At 36.2% G+C, this 21,779-nt stretch overlaps 1 pseudogene; it reads left to right on the top strand.

The window, feature by feature from the left end:
- Positions 1 to 966: 966 nt before the first annotated feature.
- Positions 967 to 1,555, top strand: LOC116275860 (annotated as a pseudogene).
- Positions 1,556 to 21,779: the final 20,224 nt, after the last annotated feature.

Here is a 21,779-nt window from a genome sequence, read left to right as displayed (position 1 = left end):
TAAAAAATTATTTGCATCAAGTCTGGGATAGCATTACTGCAAAATTAATGAAATGACTAAAAACATCGAGCATGTTTTACAGACCAGCAGTCCCGAGAATTAGCTACAATATCCAAATCTGTCCCAACCCAACTGTACTTGATATTAAATGGTGGTAACTTTCTGATGTGGCTTAAAATGTTATCAGAAATAATTCTGAGTCCAGTACCAGACAGATCTTTCAAGGTAGAAAGCAACAATTCCAAAAATCTTCCAGGTGTTGACCTCTGCTTCATAGACTCACTCCAGGAGGATTCTGTTGATGCAGGAGCCTCTGCTTTGCTGCTCCTTGCTTCTCTGGCCTGTAGGGGACTTCCTACTATATACTGCATGCACATGGTCTTATCCACATTTCTCTCCTGCTCCTCTAAGATAATAGCCTGCTATCTTTGAGAAAAGGGACCAGAGGAGAGGAGCCACATACCAACGAAGTCATATTCAAATTCATTTTAATTCTAAAATGTTACAGCAATTTTACTCTACTTTGTTATAGTCCACTTACAATAAAAGGAATTGGGAAGGAATGTCTCCCAAACCTAGGCTGGAATAGAAGATTTTTGCTTAGCATCATGTCCATGACCTTCATCTAAGAAGCAAAATTATGATTTGTGATAAAACACTTGAATCATTTTTTGATAGACCTAAATGAGATTAAGAAATTCGGGGACACTAAGGTTGCCCATCCAGCTGAGTAAAAATGTTAAAAATACATACATACATACATACATAAAAAACATACAAACGTACATATATAAAACACATACATATATATATAATATGGATCTAACAATAATTATCCAATCATTTTGTTACAAGATACTTTTGAATAATCTTATTTTAAGAACCCTTTTTCTTTAGGAAAAGTTTGCTGCGGGCTCTCCTCAAGGAAGGTAGTCTTGGAAGCCCAGTTAGCAGTGGAGAGGCAGTATGTCCAGTCCAATGGCAACTGCGCAAGCTAGCGGCAGTGATGAAAAAGGGCAGGTGGGTAGGGACTTCCACCACCTATTGCCAGTTGGAGGAGGTGGTGAAGCAAAATTCCTTGAAGGAACTCTGGCTGGTGACCCATGGGTGACTCTACAATGTCCCCCACTTCGAGGAGCCCCCTGGCAGAGTAAAGGTTCTGCTGGAACAAGCTGGTGCAGATGCAACTCAAAGTTTTGAAGATGTAGGCCACTCCTCTGATGCGGGAGAAATGCTAAAGCAGTACTACATTGGTGCTGTCCATTCGAGTGACCTCAAACCTGAAAATTGTAGCAGGGATCCTTCAAAAAATGACACATGCATAGGCGCTATCCTCTTAGGTTACCTGTCTCACTCCTACATATCGGAAAGCAAATCCTCCTGATAGACCTTGTTGAAGTCCGGAAAGCACGTCTACTTTGGAGTGAAAACTGGAGACTTGCTCAGGAGCTGCAGCAATGCCCTCTTCTCGAATCCTGCCAGTTGTATTCTTCCCCCTTTGGAGCCAAGACAGTTGGCTGGACAACCACCTCAGATCTGGAACCACTGTCCTTCATCTTTCAGATTATTGCTCCCAAAGTACCTGGCTCACTGTTCTGTGTCAAACAATTTCTGGTGTTTCTTTTCTTCACTGGTTTCCATAGGTACACCCTTTTATTTCAAAACTTTCTGTTCAGCAATGTCATATGAATTACAATTATCTTTGGTAAAAATGCCTGCTTTCCAACACTTTAAATGCACATTACACATTCTTAACAGGACAACAATCTAGTGCTGAACCTTTTCCTTTTCCATTTTCAAGTAAATTTTTTTTAAAAAATTCTGATTCAGGGTCAAGTACGGTGGCTCATGCCTGGTATCCTAACACTTTGGAAGGCCAAACTGGAAAGATCTCTTGAAGCCAGAAGTTTGAGACCATTCTGAGTTATATAGGGAGGACCCATCTATATATATATTTTTTAATCTGATTTAATTTTGTTATTATAAGGAGTTTATGAAGTAAAGGTATGCACCTATACTTAAAACTGCCAGATGATTTTTGTTCCTTGTATGTGTGTGGTAAAACTATAAAGAACTGTGCAGTTATTTCCTCCCTCTCGAGCTAGGGTAGAAGGTAGCTCTTCACACCCCGAGTCCGGCCCCTTCCCAAGTGGCACTGGACAGAAAACTACATTTCCCTTTATTTCTTGGAGGTGGAAAGAAACAAGGAAAGAGGGGGATGAACTGGGGTGACAGAAGGTTGGTGATTTCAGAGTAATCTTTCTTTAGAAAAATATTGAAAAGCATTACTTCAGGATAGGAGTTTAGAGAAAGCACCAGAGCTTTCACGTTGGTTTGGCACCAGTTTCCAGACATCTGTTTTGTTTTTTTTTTTTCTCTTCTAGCTATCTTTTACTGGTAAAACACAGACATATAATTATGTCTGTAGAGCTTTACCAGGGACTTTCCCTGCTTTTTTTTGATTAGTAAATTATTGATTCTCCATTTTCCAAAAGTAAGAGTGGGAACTCCAACTTGACTTTCTGTTTGCCCACCAGTAAAGTAACTTCCGTATATATGGTATTTGAAAGTAAGAGTTCATGACAAGAGACTGTCTTCCATTTCATCTCTATTTTATCTCCCTGTCTCCAATTTGTGATTTTGTTCTGTTTTTCCATGAAAATAAAAAAACAAAGCGGTAGACTAAAAAAAAAAAAAAAAAAAAAAAAGTTTGCATAATCATTATTCTGTACCTGGAACAAACTGGGGATATGGCAAGTCCAAAGATAAAGAAGCAATCATTGTATAGAAGAAGCTTATGAAGCAGGTGACATCTTAACTGAATCTTTGGTTTTACTGACTCAACAAGAACCCAGACTTAATGGAGGATACTGAGAAGCAAGGAACTATGCTTGAAAAACTGGGAGACTATGTCCTCAGGTCCACTGCCGAGAAGCTGAACACATTATCCTTTTTGACCTCAATGGCAGGTTACATTTAAACATTTCCCTCTCATGTTTATGTTCTTTGACCTATTCCTGGAGCTCTCATTTCCAGCCACCCAGGCAAAGCTATCACATCTATATATAATCCCAAGAGAAGAATGAATTTAGTAACATCTGATGTGTTATTCTCAAAAGATTTATTCAGAAGAGCTTGTAGCCTCTTGTTTCCTTTTTTTTTTTTTTCAGTCTAGAACCAAAGTACTAAATGCCAGTTAATTACTCAGATGACTCAGAACCTAAAGAGGTTATATGTGTTTAGCTGAATATCAAGCAAAAAGAGAGAGAGAGAAAGACAGACATAAAGAGGGATTCAACTCAAGCTGCAGATGGTACCAACATAAACCCAGCTAAGACATGATTGGTTCTCTTCCCCTAAACAAGGAACAATTTTTAAGTATATCTGCCATGATATAACAGGTTAACAATATAACATTAACTATTTGCTTCTGGGTTTTAAAAAAGACGGTTTTTGTTTAAGGCCTAGATAAAATTCTTGGTTCTTCATGGCTTTTTTCACAGCCTCCTGAAAAGGCAGTATTTTTCCAGTGCTGAAGGAACTCATAATTTAAACTGCCTGATCCTGTCAAATTCAACTTGACAGAGCCACTGAGAAAATAAAGTCTATATTTCATATGATATTTACAGTACACATATTTCAGGCATTACAATTATGAAATGTACACGATTTTATTTAAAATAAAACTAAATCTGAACACACATACCTATCCAATATCCCATGTCATTAAACACAGGTGATTCTATATAAAATGCACTCAAGTGCTTCAAGCCTTTGTAGGAATTAATGAAAAGGGAGGATCTGAGTGAGCTAAAGTAAACATGAACTGTAACTTAAATAGTTTCACTTGGTATATTTTACAGGCTATTTAAATTGATTGAACTACTTCTCAAAGAGAAAATGCTTTGTGCTCTTATAAGAGGAATCCCATGCAACATATACATATGTAGTAACAACTTAATAGTCATCCTATCTTATTATCGTGGCATTTAAATTTGTATTCTGATTATTTTTCTGCTGAAAAGTTAAAATTAACATAACAATTCAAGATGACACCATGGAATAAGTGAAGTGTGTTCTTACTAAAATTAGTAGATCAGAATCTGTTTTATCAATTTTACTGTATGATCAATATTAAGTACACAGAGTAATATACTAAAACAATACAATGTTTATAATGTTTAGTTCTATTTAACTAAACATTCATCAAATCATTTAGATCAAATTTTTATAATCAACAAAGAACTCAAACCAAAATTAAGTCACAAAGAAAACCAACTATTCCACAAATATTTTAACCATGAAGACTTTTTTGGTCAAAAGTGTATTTCAATTAGAAACAAAAATGTTATTAACACGAATATATTTGATAATCTTTTAAAGTTCAAAATAAGTCATTGATGAAAGAAATCATAATAGAAATTAGAAAACATTTGCTGCTGAACAACAAACATGATGTATAAAAACAAAATGTTATTGAATGCTTACATTAGAGAAGAATTAAAAATTAATAAGCCAAGCATCCATATCAAGATTTTAAGAAAATAAAAAGTATCAAGAATTTAAGAAAATAAAAAATAGAATAAACTGGCCAAAAGTGGTAACAAATAAAGGATCAGAAAGTAATATCCTAAAAAACAATGCAACAATAGGGAAGATTAAAAAGAAAATCAAGCAAAGAAAATGGTTCATTGGGATTTTTCTTCTAGCCAAGGTACAGTAATAAACTCACGAAAGTGCAAAAAAGAAAAGGAAGAAGGGGGGAAGGAAGGAGGGCAGGAAACAAGGTCAGAGAAAAAATAAGGATTTGAAAGACACCAGACACAAATGAGATGAGCCTTGCTATCATCACTGCCACAGCGTATTGGCTTGAGAATGTTTCAAGATTGCAGCACAGGGAAGGAGAGCCCAGGTAAAGCCCAGCAGATTTTCTGATGTGAGGGGATGGAGCTGAGATTTTAGGAAGAACGGGAAACTACAGTTCACAGGATACAGTACCAAAGAGAAGAGATATATACACAGAAAGAAAGCTCTGGAGACCTGCAGAAGAGCCCCTTCCAGTATTCAGCACAGCATTGATCAGCCTGTAAGTGTGAGGAAACTACCTCAGGCCAATGAAGGAAGCACCTTCTCATAATTAAAGGTACTAGTGCCTGATGCCCACATAGAGCCGGGAATAGCACCTGTTTGTACCAGCCAGACTGGATGACTCAAGATTCATAGGGCAGGGGGCAATGCATTCAGAAGGGTCTTGTTTCAGTAGTGGGAAATAATTATTTCTAGAAAAACCACTTCTCCAGTCTCTCCTACAAAATATACACAACATTCGAAAGAATTCACTTTTTTTCCCCCAAGGAATTTAACTTCATTCCTGAACAAAGCTCAAGAAGATTTACAGGAATACAAAAATACCCAGCACCCAATAAGGTAAAATGTACTATGTCTTGTATCCAAACAAAGTTTACTTGGCATGTAAAGTAGCAGACAAGCATTGTCTATAATAAGGAGAATAACCAATAAATCAAAACCAACCCAGAATATAGATGTTAGAATTAGCAGAGAAGAGCCTTTAAAAAGTCACTATAATGGCATTCCTTATGTTAAAAAACTTAGAGACATCAAAGCTATAAACACCCAAATCAAACTGAGAGGTAAAATCTGCAATGCCTAAAAGATACAGTGGGTAGAATAAGTAATAGAGCAGACACTGCAAAAGTAAAAATTAGTAAAACTTAAGGCATAGTATAGGAACTACCCAATATGAAACACACAGAGGAAAATATGAATAAAATGAAGACTATCAATGAGTTGTGAGAAACAACTTCTAAACAACCTGATATACATATAGGTGTAGCTCTCAAAGAGAGAGAAAAAAAATTGAAGACATACTGCCTAAAAAGTTTCCAAACTGATAAAAACTATACATCCACAGATACAAGCTCAACAAACTCCAAGTTTTCCTCAAGACAATAAAACACATAACATCCAATTGCTCACACTGATAATAAAGAGAAAAAATCTCACAAGTAGCCACATTATTGTACATAAGAAAAAAAGTAAATATAACATCAGAATTCTCCTCAAAAATAGTTCAAGTGAGAAGACAGTGGAAGACCTTTTTTTTTCTATTTTTATTTTTATTTTTTAGAAAAGTTTCTCAAATATTTAATTTCTTTTTTTTTCTTTCTTTCTAATATTTATTATTATTATTATACTTTAAGTTCTAGGGTACATGTGCATAACGAGCAGGTTTGTTACATATGTATACTTGTGCCATGTTGGTGTGCTGCACCCATCAACTCGTCAGCACCCATCAGCTCGTCACTTACATCAGGTATAACTCCCAATGCAATCCCTCCCCACTCTCCCCTCCCCGTGATAGGACTCGGTGTGTGATGTTCCCCTTCCCGAGTCCAAGTGATCTCATTGTTCAGTTCCCACCTATGAGTCAGAACATGCGGTGTTTGGTTTTCTGTTCTTGTGATAGTTTGCTAAGAATGATGGTTTCCAGCTGCATCCATGTCCCTACAAAGGAAGACCATTTTAAAGTGCTCAAAGAAAGAGGAAAAAATCCTGGCTGGGCGCAGTGGCGCATGCCTGTAATCTCAGCACTTTGGGAGGCTGAGGTGGGCGGGGATCACGAAGTCAGGAAATCGAGACCACAGTGAAACCCCGTCTCTACTAAAAATACAAAAAATTAACCTGGCATGGTGGTGGGCGCCTGTGGAAGGGGGCAAAAATCCCGCCAACGAATCCCAGCCGGGGGAACGGGGGGGAACCCGGGAAAAAAAAAAAAAAAAAAAAAAAAAAAAAAAAAAATCCTGTCATCCTAGAATTGTATATTCAGTGAGCATATCTTTCAAAAATGAAGACAAAATAAAGACATTTCAGACACTAAAAGCTGAAAGATTTGTTAAATAGCAAAACAGTACTCTAAAAATTGTTAAAGGAAGTTCTTTAGGCAGAAGAAAAATGATATCAAATGGGAATGTGATTCTATACAAGTTAATGAAAAGCACTAAGAAAGGCAATTATAAGAGTAAAGTTTTTGTTTATTATTTAAATTCCTTTAAAAGATAATTAACTATTTAAACAAAAATAATAATACCACAAGTTGAAATTTGTAAGTTATGGAAAAGTAAAATGTATGCCAACAATAGCATGTCATGGGGAGAATTTGAAGTATACTATTATAAGGTTCCTAAACTATATGTGAATTGGTAGAATATCACACAAAAGTTGATTATAATAAGTTAAATATGCATACTGTGAACTCCAACTGTCAAGATAACAAAACATAGTCAGAGTTAATAAGCTAACAAAAGAAATAAAATACTAAAATATATCCAGTTAATTAAACAGAAGGTGGAAAAAATAGGACAAGGGGAAAAAGACATAAGACAAATACAAACAAAACAGGAAAATTATAACTTAAGAGTAATCATACAACAACCTAAAACATAAATTTTGAAAGTAAACCAGTTAAAAAGCAGATAATTCTTAGATTGAACGAAGAGTTAGACCTCACTAGATGTTGCTCACAGAAAATGCACTTCCCTTATAAATGCAATATACTAATAGGTTAAAATAATAGAAAAAGATATGCCATGTGAGCACATACGAAAGTAAATCTGAAGTGGCTATATTATTTCAAATCAATAAATACTAACAGAAATTATAAAGAAGATAATTTCATAATAAAAAAGCTAATTCATCAAAAAGGACATAGCACTCCTACACCTTTATACTCCTTGTATCAGAGCTCCAAAATACGTGAAACAAAAATTAAAACCCAATAGACACAAGACAAAAGAGTTGAAGCCACAATTAATACTCAGCATTCAGTACCCTGTCTCAATAAATAATAGAACAAGTAGACAGAAAATTCATAGGGATATAGAAGATTTGAATAATAAACTTATTTGACATTCATAGCATACTACCAAATGAAAGCTGATTATTTTCTGAAAAAATATACAATATTTACCAGGATAGACTATATTCTGGGTGATAAAACAATGCTAAGTAGCTCTAAAATGATACAGGTAATAAAAGATGTTCTCTAACCATAATGAAATTAAAATTAGAAATAAGTAACAGAAAGGTATCTGGAAATATTCTCAAAAATTAAAAAAAAAGCTTCTAAATAACATGAGTCAAAAAAAAGAGAAAAATTAGAGAATATTTTAAACTGAATGAAAATGAAAACAACATATCAGAATTTGCAAAATGTTACTAAAACCATACGTAAGGGGAAATTTATAGCACTAAATGCCTACATTAGAAAAGACAAAAGGTCTTGAATTAATGATTACAGGCTGTATTTTAAAAGTAAAAACAGAAAAACTACTAAAACCAGAGAAGTAGAAAATTTAAAAAAAAAACCCTTTAGGTCACACATAAGTAAAATAGAAAACTGAACTGAAACATAATTTGTTTAAAAATTAGTGAAACCAACAGTTAATATTAGTTTCAAATAGCCAGAAAGAGGATAGTGAACATACCCAACATGAATGATAAATATTAAGCTTATTGATATGTTGTTGATATGCTAATTATCATAACCTGATCACTATACATTATATGTACAGAAGCATCACTAGGTTTCCATAAATATTTACAATCTGGTTAATTTAAAAGAAGAAAATTTTTTAAAAAATCAATGAAACCAAAAGTTTAAAATTTGAGATCAAATTGATAAACCTCTAGACAGACCATTCAGGAAAAAAAGAAGACTTCAGTTACCTATATCTGGAATGAGAGATGTGACATCACTGCAGATTTTACAGATATTAAAATAAATATAAGAAAATATACCTAAAATTATGCCATTAAATTTGATAATATAGATGAAACAGTACTTTGAAAACATCAAGCCACTAAAATTCACTCATGAATAAATTGAATGAATATACACATATGTATTTAAATTTATACATATAAATCACATAAGTGTAAATAAATAAAACATACATATTTATATAATTGGCTTTGTAGCTAAAGGCCTTTCCATGAAGAAAACTCCAGACACAAATGGATTCACTGTTGAATTTCATCAAACACTTCAGGAAGAAGTAGTACTAATTCTAAACAAATTTTTCAGAAAATTAAAGAGAACAAATTACTTCCCAGCTACGTCCTGATCCCATCATTATGCTGACATCAAATGCAAACACGTGACTGTAAGTCTATATCCCTCATGAGCCTAGATGTAGAGTTGAAACAAAATTTAACTGAGCCCAGTAATTTATAGCAAGAGTAATATATCATGACCAAGTGGGGTTTACCTCAGGAATGCAAACGTGGATTAAGATTTGAGAATGAGTTAATATAAACTCCATTTTAAAAGTTTAAGGAAAACAATCAATAAGTATAAAAACCATTTGACAAATTCAACATTCATTCCATTTTTTCTGATTTTAAAACTTCAAGAAGAAATGATCAACCTAATAAAGAGCATCTGAAAAATATTTACAATATCTTATCTAACCATAAAATATCTTATCTAACCACATTTTTATAAAATAAATATCCATGAGTCCTTACCAATATAAATGATTGAGTAAATACATAGGAAGTAATACATATCCCATGCAGAAAAATTCCAACTAATTTATGTAGATTTCCACCAAAGTGGATTATAACTCCTCACTCCTTCCAAAGTACATGCAATACAGACACGATGGAAGAAAAAAAAGTAATTTTACAGTGGAGAAACCTGACAAGTATGACCTCGAGCTAGGTAGTCAAGGTTAATATCAACAGTGATGAGGCATCTTAGTATCTGTACTCTTGATAAGATGTGATAAAAGTGGCATTTTCTCTCTCTGATCATCCTCCCTAAAATGATAATCCCCATAGAGTCATTAGGAAAACAACGGACAAATCCCAATTAAAGGACCCTCTACAATATTCCTGATCAAAAACAGGATCAAAACTATTAAGGTCATCAAAACACACAAACCTGAAAACTTGTCACAAGCAAGAGGAGCCCAAAGAGACATGACTACTAAATGGTTTCCTGAATGCAACTCTAAAACAGGAATTAGGGTAAACCTTTTGCAAAATCTGAAAAGAGTATGAATTTTAGTTAATAATCTGTCAGTATTAGTTCAATATTCATTTTGTGAAAAACACACCAAAATAATATATTAATAATAGGGGTGACTTTTTTGTGTGGTATATGAGTACCCTCTGTACTTTCTTCCCAATAATTCTACAAAACTAAAACTATTCTAAAACAAAACATTTAAAAATACAAACAAACAAACAACAGCAAAACAAATGACATGAGCAGCAACCTGGGAAGATCTTTAATGGCCAAACATGGAATAATGTCAGAAGCAAAATAAATAACATTATTTTAAGATTTATAACACAAATAATAAAATAAATATCCATGAATGAATACACATACAAATGGCTGAACGAATAAATAAATGGGGAGAAGAACAGAACTCTCTAACAAAAGATTTCTAAATGATATATACATGAATATTCCCCACTCCAGGGCATGGAACTTAAATCCTCTCCCCTTGAGTGTCTTTTGAACTTAATAGTTCACTACCAAAGAAAAGCATGGCAAAGAAACAGTAACTGTAAAAAGAAACCAGCCTAGATCGTCTTACTCAGGGGAATAAAATTAACATCACAAGGAATAACTTACACTATTATTATATATCCTTGAATTGATGCAATTCAAAGAATATTTCACTTCTGTAGTATTCTTTCCCCAAACACATAATTCCAGACTAATCATGAGAGCTAAAATTGAGGGACTTTCTACAAAATATCTCATTAGTATTTTTGCTAAATATCTTAAATATTTTGGACTAAATAATTTTAACTCTTCAAAAATGTTAATGTCACATTAATCAAAGAAACACTAAAAAACTATCACAGATGGAAGGCGACATGGTATTATGAATTAGATTCTGGAAAATGGAAAGTACGCCAGTGGCGATCTGTAAAATCTCAATAAATTCTGAAGTTTAATTAATATTGCACCAATGCTAATTTTCTTGATTGTGACAATATTCCATCATTAGAGAAGATGTTCACATCAGGGGAATCTTATTGAAAGGTATATGGGTACAGTTTTATAACCTTTTAAACTTTTCTGCAAAGCTAAGATTATATTAAAACAAAGTTGCCTCCAAGATATGAAAGTATTAGAAAGAAATATAACAATTTGTAACTTTTATGTCAAAAACAAATGAAAGAAAACAAACATCCATATAAATGGTATATCTTGCTCAGAAAATAGGAAACTCAATATTATTTAGGTGCCAAATCTTCTCAATTTTATCTATAAATTTAGTGCAGTTCCAACCCAAATTCCAACATGTTGTGTTGTAGATATTGACAATATGATTCTAAGATTTTAAGAGAAAAAAGAGACAAAAGTGAAAACAATTATTTAAAAAAAAAAAAGAAGTTGGAGGGCCCACAATTTTGTAGGTCCAATTTCAAGACGTACCAATCCTGTAGTAAGGTAATGCTGAAAACAAAGAAATAGGTCAATAAAACAAAATAAACAGCTAAAAATTAGAGTAAAACAAATATAATCAATTGATTTTCAACAAAAGTACAAAGGCATTTCGTTGGAGAAAGCATAGTCTCTACAACTAATGATGACGGAAAAAGTGAACATCCATTTACAAAACAATGAACCCTGACATCATACGCCAAAATTAACTCAGTATGTATTATAGCCTGAAGTATAAAACATTATACTAAAAATTCAGATAGAATAAACCAACAAAAATTGTGCATGACCTTCAGTATGATTAGGTATTTGAAATAGACTTCAAAAGCATGATTCCTAAAATAACATATTGGTAAGTTAGACTTTACCAAAATTAAAACCTTTTGATCTGTGAGAGAAATTTTAAGAGAAAAAGACAAGCCACCCGGCAATCAGGCCATGATGACCACTTAGCTGCTGCCTCATTCCATTTTCTGCTGCTATAACCGAATACCACAGACTGCTTAATTCATTTAAGGCGGGGGGGGGGGGGAGAGAGAGAGAGAGAGAATTGGCTTATGGCTGGGATGTCCAAGAACATAGCACCGACGTCTGTCAAGGGCCTTTGTGTTGCTTTATAATACGGCAGAAGGGCAAGCAAGCATGTGAGACAGAGAATGGGGTCTGAATCTGTTTTCTCAGGAGCCCACTTATGTGATCACTGAACCACACCTGCAGTAAATATCCCACTCCAGTGATAGTAGGTCTGCTCTCAGAAAGCAATCACCTCTGAAAGGCCATACCTCCCAATATTGTAACATTCGTAATTAAATTTCAACTTGAGTCTTGAAGGGAACATTCAAACCTCAGCAACTGTCTTTAATGCTGACACTCTAGAGCCCTGGGGAAGTCAGTCTTGGAATCAGTGTTTGGAGATGCACCAAAATGGGTACTGTTGCCCTGGGATGCAGACACTGCTTCATCTTAGGTACTAGGAAGGCATGACTGCTCTCAGCTACCAAGGTACTGTTTGTCCAGGAGGCAGGGTGACACCCCAGTTCTAGCCTGAGGAGAAAGAGGGATAGGTAAAGCAGCTCCACCTCCACTTGGCCCCACAGGGAAGGGTGTAACAGCTGCTCGCAGCTGGGCTTGGGATGATTCCATGGTGACTTACCCTCAGAGATGAATGGGAGTCATGGCTGCTCACCCCCAGAGCAACATACCTTCCAGCCATAGCTCCTGTTCTGAGATGGTGTGGTTCAGTAGCTGTGCAGGCCACAGAGAGTAGGACACAGTGCCAGCTCCTTCTCTAGGGGCATCACAGCTGTGTGGACTCCAGGCAGCCCCTTCATCTGAGCTTAGTGTCTGTGAGGACTGCAGTTCATCCCACTGATGGTATGCAAGGTGCTCATAGGGTCTGCTGGGATCCCCTTGCTTACCTCTTCTCCATAAGAAGCAGCTCCTCCTGGTTTCTAGCTGTTCCCTGTTGCGCATGGGGTGGCGGAGGTCTATGTTTCCTTACATTCTCTATGTCACCACCCACCACCCTAAGCTTCTGTGCTCACCAGGGTTTCTGCCACTTCTCTAATGCACTCCAGTGCTCTCTCTGTTATTTTCACCAAAATGTTTTCGTTCATTTGATGTCTGGCTGTCTTCATGAGGGAGACAAGTGCTGGGGGCTTCTACTCAGCCATCTTCATACTTCATCTCTTTGGTAATAGCGATCCTCCTTTCCCTCCTTTAGGGGATTGCTCCTCATTCACTCTGAGTTTCTAACAGGGCTGCCAGTTACAGTACCCTGTCCCTCCTTGTCTGGTTTTTACTAGGCCAGAAAAAGAAAGCACTCTACCTCCCTTGATAGCAACTTCATGACAGACAAGAATTCTTCCCAGGACTTTTCTGAACTAGAGTTGAAAGGACGGCTGTCTTTTTCCCTGCATCATGACTGATATGCACATAATATCACTCCTGTTGGTGGCCATGTCTCCCGCCATGTGGAGGAGTCTAAGAGAAGGAAGCCAAGATGAGATGCAGAGAGAAGAGAGACAGGGAAAAGCGTGGTGATTGTCATAGTTTGGGTTCTCCCAGGGGCACACGCCAAGACAGGCATGACAGGGTAACTAGTTAATTTAGAAAGAAATGCCAGGAAGGGAATGTGGCAGTGAGACAGGGAAGAACAAGAGGCCAATAAAGCATGAGTTACAAACCAGTTATCACTGTGGATAATGCACAACTAAGAATGCTATTTTTTAAATTTACAGTGCCAAAGTAAATGACTTTTGGACTGACGTGCATGTGCTGGCATTTGGAGAGCAGCATCTCCCTGGCCATGCGGGAAAACAAATCTTAAACTTACTGTTTCTAGGATGTACTCAGAACAAGAGGGCTTAACTACTGGAGTCCCACATTCAATGGCCACAGACTAGGCAAGCAGGGACCGTCTATCACTGCAACAGAGAATTTGTGTCCTGGCCCCGAGAACATGACCCACTGAGCTTATGAGTCCTCATACTTCCCTTGGGCAGCACAGGGTGGGCAGGGCCCCATTTCTCCTCTCAAACTCCTTTTATTCTTTTTCATGTGGACCTGTATTCATTCTCTCTCTCATCTCTCTCTCTCTCACAAGCTCGCTGTCTCTCTCCCTTTCTTTCATTCTAATAGCCCTCAGTCATTGGGGGTTATGGCATATCTGGCACTATTTTAAGTGCTTAATATGGATTATTTCAGTTATGTAATCTTCCATGCAGATTAGTAAGCATTCCAAGCTTATCATTCGGTACTGCTAATATTGTCCTCTCACAAAAAAGGAAATTCTTACACAAGAGTATGTTACAGCATCCAGTATATGTTTATGTATTGATTAGTACTCAGAATTTTGAAACTATTTTCTTATGTATCAACAACACTCCTTATCACTTTGTCTCAGCAATTACCCTGCTTTTACATTTTATATATTTTTTCCTTTTTCTCCCAAAAGGCACCCTGTGCTGCCTCTTTTTCTGCTTTTGACATGTCCCATTTTACATGAAGTACATTGTAAAGAGCACTCATTTTAGATTCTGAAGAGGCTCAGGTTTGAAACAGATCTATTTTGCCAATAGGCATTTAAACTAAGGCAAGTGGCTTAAACACTGAGCCTTTTTTCCATCTCTAAGTTGGAGCTGATGCTCTGCAGAATCCACTTCATACATCAAATAAAATCACAAATTTTATTTGTGGAACTTCTCTGTGAACTGGCAATTTCTATGTAGAATAGTTATTTTGGAAGTAGATGAATGGCATATGTGGAAGTACAGGTGGGGTGGGTGGAAGAAGTAGTACATGGCAGCACTTGGATGGTACCATTCCATTCTTAGGACAGTTCCCAAAACAACTTGTGGAATAAGATGCAGAGTCCACAAGCCAAAAAGGGATTTACAATTGCTGAGGTTTCAAAAGGACCGCTGAAATGTTTTTAGAAAACTGTTGACTAAGTAGTTTACCAATCCTCGTGTTCAACCTGCACATGTTTCATGCTCTAAAGCATCTCGGCAAATGCTTTAATCACTCACTAATTATAACATCATTGAATGGCTACACTGAGGCAACCATATAATTATGGAGCAAAAAGCTCTGAGCAATTACAAGGCTGAGCATATTGGTTGATTACAATAAATCCCCAGTTCATTGTTGATATTTGTCACCTGCTTAATGTTTCTAATCTCTTGATGCATGTGGTAAACCATGTGCAACATGGGAAACAGGGTCTTTGCAGAGAAAGCCCAATCGAAGGGGGTGATAAGAATACATATGCACTTTACTCCTAAATGGGATGATGTACTCACTTTTATTTGTCTAGCCAATACATGGTTTCAGGTAACTTCTCTAGTGGACCTTGCCTTCCAGGGCCTCCAAGAGGTGAGACAGTCGTGTATGTGGACTACACACATGAGTTAGCATTGATAGAGATGGGTATGGGGTGTTATGAAACCCTAGTGAAATTAATGACTGAGTCAAACACTGGAGGAGATCCCAGAAGGTGTCCACAGAGGAAATGTTACTGAGGTCTAGTTTGGAAGGATTAAAATATTGCCAACTATACAATGGAGAATGGGAGTCTCTGAGAACAAAAGATTTTCATGAAGGATATTAGTAAATCAGCAAAAACACATGCAGAAAAATTATCTTTTGTTGCATCCCTTAAAAATAATACTTTTACCTTCAATTAAACAGAAGCAACAATAGTAACAGTTACAAATGGAAGATATTTCATATGAGAAAACCACTACAAATGCCTCTTTTAAAATGGGTTGATTCTCTATAGTCTACCTAGTCTTCAAGCAACCTATGTTTCTAGGACAATCTTACCTAAGACCTTCTCGTGGCAAATTGTGTAATTTTCTTCCTTACAACAACAAAGGAGACTTGAATCAATCCGGAAAAATATGTAAAATGTAATGAGGTAATTGTAGAAAAGTTACTTCGCATTCTCACACTGCCTTTAGGACAGGATTGTTCTTAGTCCTCTGTACTTCCACTCCACTGTAAAGTTTCTGAAAGTGCCTCAGGTATTTCAACCTAATCATTTTCTTGGAGAGTAGTTGTAAATATTTCAAAACATTGGATTGACATTTTCAGTATATGGCATATGGGTTTCTCTGGTTTTTTTTTTTTTTTTTTAATATCCTATAGGCCAAAATCAAACATTTTGCTACTATGTAATTAATATTTACCTTTAATACCTGAGTGGCTTGATCATTTCACTGAGAAAACTGAAAATTAGTAACTGAGTATATTACATAAGCACAGAGCTGTGTACGTAGATTTTTTTGCATAGAAGTGTTTCTCCTCTCAGCAAAAGTATATTGAACATGTGGCAAAAAAAAGTGGTAATTTCTTTTGAGACACTGTGACAACAGTTATGTACTGTGCTTTTAATGACATTTAATAAGTGTGTGTTGACTGATTTTGAAATGTGAGACATTACCTTGACAGAATTTTGTCTGTGCTTGTAAGGGATTCGATTGGGACGAGAAAGGCGAAATACCATCTGAGAACTCTGCACAAAGTCAAAGATGGACTTCAAAAAAAAATTTTAAAAATGATCATTCATTTCATTATACCTTTTCTCTGCATGGCACTGCAGAGTCATCACTTTCTCCTAAACTCTTGCCCAACTCAGTTGCCCCATTGACTAATGAAGAGTCAATGCTCTTGGAAGAGGAAGTAGGGGGAGTATTCAGTTGGAACTTCCAAAATATTTGCTACTTAGATACTGTGAAGAAGTAAACAGTTTCATTAAGTATTATTCTATTGTTTTAGGAAAATATCTTGTGGATGTTTATAAAGAAATATCAATTTCATAAAAATTAGAAGTTAGGATGAAGAGTTTATCATTGTTTAATCACAATCTAGACCTCATTAGCACCATCTATGTCAACATTGTGTCTAGTACAGTGTACTGAAGACTTTAGGTGTAAGATTTCTTCAAACCATTCTTTTTTTATTTGAACTTTGTACATGTAGTGTCCCAATTTTACCAATTTAATTATACTTTTACTATGTAGATATTAATATAATCATAATACTTATAAAGTATAAAATACATTAAAAAATTTGTAAGCAATGTCCTGCCTATTGAATCATTACCAAATAGCAAAGAAAAACACATTCCATACTCATGCTAAAAAAAACTGAATGTTTACTGTGTTTAGTCAAGATAACCACTAAGAGATTCACTTTTCCATTTATAAAATGAGAATGGAGATATTTATCCAGGTTTGTGGCAACATGCAAAGGACATAATGGCCCAGAAGCAACTTTTTGGATTATAAAGCTGCCTACACAGTCAAGGAATTGTCATCCTTGTGAAAGAGCTTCAGTGAGTACAGCAGAGATATGTGCCACTACTTCATATCTGAGCCCTGCAAAATAGCTAAAACAATGCCCAAATCTTAGGACAGGAGACACGTAAGTCAGAAGTGATAGACCATTTGTCACTTTCCTCATTGTGGTGCAAATTCCAGGCCAGTCCACTTGGCCATGCAGAGTCTCCAGCTAAAGCTACTACATCGTTTTTCCAAAGAGTATTGCACTAAAACATTATGTGATTTACTCATTGAATCCTTGGGCACAAAGCCATGGAATACATTTATCTCTTTCCAAGCAGAACTGCCCGGAAAATAAAGGTATTAGGTAAATATAATCACAAATTGATAATGTAGATTCTAGCTTCTGTATGAGTATGAAGAGTGAGTGTTTAGTGTCTCTGACCCAGGACTGGAATTTTCATTCTTTCATTTTTAAAAATCTGTGTATTACAAAATATTGTCACATTCTTGTTATTATCCCTTAGTGAACAGAATATCCTAGAAAATAGAAAATTTGAAGAAATGTGAAAAGAAAAATAATATTTTCTGTGTTCAAGAAGGATACTCTTTTGGATCAGGAGGTACCATTGGTCCTAATGATTTAATTTTAAAGATGCTTCTATGAATATTTGTAGAATTTTTAGAATATAAATTGGGACTAGTATAGATCTGAAGGATCATCCCACATGTATTTGTGTCTTGATCATATGACATTCTATTGCCTGAAACGTGATTATGGAACAAATAAAATTTGGTTTATTATTGAACCTACTGTTATGTCAAGGGGATTCATTCTAATACTGAAATATATTTTTTGGAAAATTTGTTTTTCCTTGAGTCCTTGAACTTATATCCTTCCAATAGGAAGCCCCAGAGACACCGGGATTTTTAAAATTCTGTGCTTAGAGAATTACTACAATGAAAAATGAATATTGACAAAAAATAGATTACCTTTTCCCATTTCAGAAGAGGAAAGCATGAAAATACTAGCAGACTGGCTGTGGGAAGAAACTGGTATCAAAAAATAGGACATTGGCTTTGCTTAATGCAGGGGTCTCTCTTGGCTGTGCTTAAGGAAGTCATATCTGATCACCTGATGTCAAAGCATCTTAACAAAGGGAACATGCAGTCCCCATTCCTTAAAATATTCAAGAAGACTATACTATTTATACCCTTTCCTTGTGAGCTTGAATGTTGGATCTGAAGTTCCTGGGTGATTTCTACTTTGTGTGAGGTGTTTTGACAGGAGTACTACTTAAGTCATAACAGATGACTCCAACCACCCTGGCCTTTGCTTTCAAAACCAAATTCGAGTTGTCAATTGGTTTGCATGCATAAATTCACAGGCTTACATTCAGCCACAGGGAATAATATAATACCAAGTTCAAAACATAAGAACTGAGGCTTGAAGGAATATGGATTCAGATATGCACACATATCCCTTCATTAGAATGCCAGAAATCATGACGGAGTTCAGTGTTAATGTGATATTTGCCAAAAATGTAACATCATGTAAAAAGTAATTCTTCAGGGACTTTCTATTTACAAATTATGGCTCGAATTATTATCCAACATGACTGGTGAAAGTCCTATACTGCCATGTGATATTTTTCACTCTGTATATGCATAGGTTTAAAACAAATTGTCCTGTTATCTGAATTGTTTTCTACCCCCTTTGGAAACTTAGAGCATATGAGTCCAAGATGGCACACAAAGCAGCTTCAGGTGGACCAGATGTATATGTTCTGGCTGTGCTGCAAACCAGGTCTGTGAGTAATACCTGTTCTATTCTCTCCTCCCTGTTTGGTAATGTGTGGTTAGCATGTCCTTCATTAATGTTTTCAGACAGCCATGAGCATTTAATCACACCACTTCCTTTACCTAAGTAAGCATCAACACTGTCAGCCCTCACCCATGTTTCCCCAAACTTATAGCATGTACACTTGCCTGCATCAATTTATTCAACAGATTCATAGCTGTGATACATGGCTTGTTGGCAATAGCAGGATGAATAAACCATGGTCATGACCTGCATGGACTTGAGTTTAAAAGGTGAATGGGCAAAGTAGTCAATGAATGTATTATACAAAACAGATTGGTTCACTTGTTCTATGAGAGATTAAGAACAGACACTGTGTTCCTTCAGAAGAGGAAGGAAGTAGTGGGGGTGGGGTGGTTGGGAGGTTAAGGTAAAGAACACTTAGGGTAACATGGGTTTTGAAGTGGATCATAAAGAATGTAATAATCATGCGGGAATTGCCACTATAGAGATGAAGTTGGAGGAACAAATTATTTTCCATAAACATCTGTGACTTTTTAAAGTGACCAACCATTCTGGGTTTACCCAGGACTGCAGATTTTCTCAGGGTGCAGGACTTTCAATGTTAAAACTAGGAAGGTCCTGAACAAACCCCTCACCCTACATTTTCTACTTTTCTTCACCAGTGTACCTGTTTATCTGTGGGTGACCTGTTGACTTCATCACCTGAATGAAGTGACTTCATCACTTTTTCCAAAGTGTCTCCTCTTTTACCACTTTCACTTGTCTGTTCCACTTTCATAATTGCTTGCCTGGATTGCTTCCACAGCTTTCTATTTACCTTCCTCCCAGATGACAGAGTCATCTTTCTAGCATGCAAGTCTGGTCACATCACTCCCCTACTGAGAATTCTTCAATCAGTCCTTACCACCTTCAGGATAAAATCCAACTTCTTTGGTCCCTTAATTTTCAAGCTTTAGTCTATATAATAATCATGTAAAAGGAAGAGCTCTTTAAAAAACCAAATGCCCATTCATTTATACATTTATTAATCCAACAAATATGTGCTGAGTGTCCACTATATGTCAAACACCGTTTTAGGAACCAGAGCTAAAATGATGAGCAAATCAGGCAATGTCCTTTTCTTCATAGAGTATACATTCTAGGGAGGTGGGAACAGGCAATAAACAAACATGTATTGAATGCAATGACAGGTAGTGGTAGACTGTAAGGCTTAAAAAAATGGCAAGTAAGAGAACAGAAGATGGGTACAATTTTGGGTAGTACAGGAAGGTAAGACCTTTCTGAGTGGCACTTGAGCATCAAACAGGTCTTGAGAATATGTGAGGTAATAATGTTCTAAGAAGGGAGAGCAACAAATATAAAATCCTGAGTTGAAGGGTGTTTGGTTCCCTCAAGAAGAGAAGAAGTTTCATGCGTGGTTAGAGAGGAGTGAGCCTGGGAAGGCTGATAGGAAGTGAGAGCAGAGAGCAATGCAGGAGCCAGAGCATCCAGAGGCTTGTAAGCCATTTTAAGAGCTTTGGATTTAATTCCAATATGATGGTCAGCCACTTCAGAGTTCCGAGCAAAGGAAGGACATGATTTGCATGTTTACAAGATTTCTCTGGCAGCTATTGTGCAAAAAGACTATAGATAGAAGAGAATCAGAGAAACCATTTAGGAAGTTGTGGCAGCAGGGAAATGATACTGGCTAGGAATATGGTGGGATCAGAGGTTTCAGAAATCGGCAGTGCTTTAGGCTTCACTTAGCATTTCCCTCCAGCAGCCATAGCTCATTACTTGCATGCTGTGCTCATGCCTCTATGTATTTTTTGCTCTGCCATAAAATCCTTTCTCCTATCCACATACCTTGCCCTGAATAGTTCAAAAAAAAAAAAAAAAAAAAAAAAAAGAAAGAAAAAGAAAGAAAAGAAAAAAAGAAAAAAAGCCTAGTAGAATGATCTCTTTTCAGGAAGTCACCCACAGGTCTAGGTTTGGGTTTGGTGTTCTGCCTTCACTGCACTGCATCTGTACTTAATTTACACACTGGATTGTAATTGCCTGTTGACATGTCTATTTATACCCCATCCACGTGCATGCTTCTTTTCAATCTCTCCCTTTCTCTCACATGCACCAGATGTGATCTCTTTGAGGAAAGTGGCATATAGTAAACATGAAATACATTTTATGTTGAGTAAATGAAGGAAGGAGCTTGCATGTTAAAATGAAAAGATTAGAAACTGGGAGACACTTGGAGCCACACCTGGAAAGGCATTATGAAAACAGTAATATTTGGTCAACAGACCGATTCATTTATCCCTAATATGTGTTAGGACCTACTCTATGCAGATATTTTACTAGATGTTGGAGATACAATAATAAAAAGATCAGCATGATTGCTAATCCCATCATAAACACATCTCAATTGTTACTGCAAGAGTACATTATCAAAAACACCTAAAACAGGCAAACAAGATGCACAGAGCCTCACACATTGTGAAATAATCCCGGATTTACTTCATAGAAAGCTCTCACTCCTATAGTTGTGCTTCAATGATACAGAGTAAATTTTTTAAGTGTATGACACATATTCTCTGTAAGATGTAGACAGAATTGATTTTGACAGGAACTATGGAAATGCATAATTATGAGTGACATGAAACCAAACCCAGTCCAGGTCAGGGACAAGCTATAAAATAAACTC

Source organism: Papio anubis, chromosome 7, assembly GCF_008728515.1.
Source record: "Papio anubis isolate 15944 chromosome 7, Panubis1.0, whole genome shotgun sequence".
Classification (NCBI taxonomy): Eukaryota; Metazoa; Chordata; class Mammalia; order Primates; family Cercopithecidae; genus Papio; species Papio anubis.
The sequence above is the reverse complement of the archived record's forward strand: the minus strand, read 5'-3'. Positions and strand labels throughout refer to the sequence as shown.